The sequence below is a fragment of the Lactuca virosa genome, chromosome 3 (assembly GCF_052849685.1).
Source record: "Lactuca virosa cultivar CGN04683 chromosome 3, Lactuca_virosa_CGN04683_v6, whole genome shotgun sequence".
In the NCBI taxonomy this organism is placed as follows: Eukaryota; Viridiplantae; Streptophyta; class Magnoliopsida; order Asterales; family Asteraceae; genus Lactuca; species Lactuca virosa.
In genome coordinates, this window is record NC_136428.1 from 304,438,819 (window position 1) to 304,442,076 (window position 3,258).

Consider the following 3,258-nt stretch of genomic DNA (forward strand, 5'->3'; position numbering starts at 1 on the left):
GAACTAAGTTGAAACTATGGTATTTGTGAAACGGAAGTCAACGGAGAACAAATGAAATTGTGAAAACGATATACATTGATTATGGAAGATGCCTGAAAATGACAAATTCTAACAACAAATAGAGAACCCACAAGTTTCAAGCAATGAAATCGTTGAAACTTTCATAACTTACTAAAACTCAATCTACAATAATGTTGAATATTAAAGAAAATAATATTGCCTAGAAAATCCAGAGAGAAAGGGAAGAAATGAGATAGTGAAAATGATGGATAAGATGAAGTGAAACTAAAATGGTACCTGTTTTATATTCTTGTCAGAGACCGATCTGAAACATGGTGGTGTATAATCGAAATATCAATTTTACCCATTCGACTGATCATCTAATGTACTGTTTTATTAAAAAACATTAAAAGTCAATGTAACAAACTTTTGACTTTCTTACCTTGAGCACATATTGTAGAAGTGTTGACTACACTCTTCACAAGCAAAAAACTTATGTATAAAATCGCAAATTTACGTAAATGCCATTTGACTTTCTTCATTTTCAACTCTCACGGATAGTGAATGTAGCAAAACCCATAAATCACAGCTGCAATTAAATAAAAAAATAGGTTTTTACAAAATATAAAATTATAAGATTGATAATAATATATTATATACCTGAATCCCCTTGTACCATTTTTGCTACCACGACAAAACATCTGTACATATAATAGCCAAAATCAGGATTTTCAAAAGTATTAATTTTGTTATCTCTTTTATAAAAATTTGAAAAAAGAAAATATAAAATTTACCCAATATCCACGTGGGACTTCGTTTCCACATATCTCAAATTTAGTAAGACCACCATGTTGAGTGTTGTTTTTTTCAAATGGTGACAAAATATTTGTAGGGTATAAATCGTCAAAATCCACAAGTATATCAGCACTTCCTCTTCGACACCTACAATGTTTAAAATTATAAACTAAGTAAATAGAAAAAAAATGAAACAAAGAAAAGTGGGTTATTTAAAATATGAACCTCTCTGAAGTGTGATGAGCTGTCATTAATTGCATGAATTTTATAAGAGTAGCTCGAGTATCTGGTTTAATCATCTTGTTTTTAAGAATAATGTCAAATTCAGCATCATAAACAACACGTGCAATCTATAAAAAAAATAAGTAATTCTAAGCTTTAATATTACAAATATAATAAAAAATAAAAATCTTATTTTTATAGAAAAATGAAGAATTGATTCAAACCTGTCCAGGGTCTGAGAAGTTTGATTGAAGAAGCTCATCATTTTCATACTTTTCATCTTCCAATTTATATGAACTACGTAAAAAAGTAAAACATGTACTTAAAATTAAAAACTCATTAACATTGTATACACAAAACAATATAGCTTCTTAACGCTTGTATACCTTCCTAATTGTGTATTAATCCATTTGAGTAAACGATCATAAGTTCTTCCATCTTCAATAGAAACAATTTTACTTTTTTCATCTTTCCCATTCCAGCTACCACCCACAAATTTAGAAGGTGGGCCCCAAAATAGTGAAGGGTAGTGACTAATAGAGAATTTATCGCATAGATTGTGAAGAAAACATATAAGTACCTTAGAATTTCTGCAAGCTGGACACCTGCAAAGAGTAATAACAGAAACAAATTAGGGCTATAAATGGATAACATTTTTTCAAAACACTCCTGTGGAAGATATAGATTGACTCCACGGGACAAATTGTTTTCATGAAAGGTATAAATTCAAGAAATTTCTAGGTATAAATAGACCAAGTGTACTATGGGTATGGAGGAGAAGAAGTGAATCCTTTTGTAACTAAAAAAATAGAATCTTTATAGCCATGAAACTTTAGATATTTCCTTTTAAGGTTTAGACATCCTTCAATTTTCTTCTATGGCATGACTTTTCATCTCTGTTATTAATTTTCTTCTATGACAATGAGCGTCAAAAATGAGTTTTTGATGGAAGATTACTTAGAATAAATAATATTAACAAAGTTGTAGAATATGTCTCAAGGGTTCCGTACATATAAAGAACGCCGAAATCCGAGTTATAACGAAGATGTTATGGCCCGTCGAAGTTTTACGGCAAAACCGACATGGCACCGGGAGGCGTAAATAGTGAATTTATGATAGAGGACTTTTTAGCCTTATTAATCCAAACAAAAGTCGAAAACGGAGTCAAAAGGAAAGTTGTAGATCTTGTTTTTACCTACGCGTGAATATAAAGAACGTCGAAAACGGAGCTCGTATGCGAAAGTTACGGGGTTTACAAGTCGGCAGGGTGCTGCTGCAAAAGGGGTGACGTGGCACAATGTAGGCCACCCACGTTCTGCCACCAGAATGGTGACACCTAGTCTGGACTCGACGAGTAGGAGTACCAACTCATCGAGTAGATCTGTTTCACAGCCTATATATAGAGGTGTCGGGTTCAACATTTCTCTCACACCTTCAACCTTCACTTTCTCTCTCTAAACTCTCTCGCTAACTCCCCAAAACACCCCAAGAAGCCTAGAAAACCTTTCTAGCTCTAGAAGGAAGCCTCGGAGAGCCCGAAGTCTCCGAGAAAAAAAGAGTTTTTCGGTTCGAAACTCTGTCCGTGTAGAGCCCGGTTTTCAAGCAAACTTCCCGGTTTCGTCAAAGAAGGTTATTTTAAGAAGTGAAGTGTTGTCCGAATCACTCCTTATCAGGTGAGTGCATAGTCCCTTTTCATGAACATGATTTTAATACAAGTATTAATATCTGTTAAAGAATTAAATATTTGTTAAAGAGTTTATGTAAATTTTAGATCCGGGAGTAAGGATCCGACATACCCGATCCGGGAGTATGGATTAGGTAAGAAGGTAAATTTCAGATCCGAGAGTATGGATCAGATTTATCCGATCCGGGAGTATGGATTAGGTAAAGAGGTAACTTTTAGATTCGGGAGTATGGATTAGGTAAAGAGGTAACTTTTAGATCCAGGAGTATGGAGTAGGTAAAGAGGTAAATTTTGGATCTGGGAGTATGGATTAGGTAAAGAGGTTAACTTTAAAGTATGGATCGTTTCGTTGTGAGGATCGACAGGGTGGGGTAAAGTTGCTTATATATATGGTGAAATTGTATATTTTGTGAGTTCTAATATATATATATATATATATATATATATATATATATATATATATATATATGATATAACATTGTGGGATTGAAATCCCTATGTACTCACCAGGTTTCCCAACCTGACCCACCCAGTTTATTGTATCACAGGTGTCGATA

General features: G+C 33.5%; 1 pseudogene; it reads right to left on the reverse strand.

Annotated features, from left to right (window-relative positions):
• Positions 1-360: 360 nt before the first annotated feature.
• Positions 361-2,101, reverse strand: LOC145164696 (sulfhydryl oxidase 2-like; annotated as a pseudogene).
• Between the last annotated feature and the right edge of the window lie 1,157 nt (positions 2,102-3,258).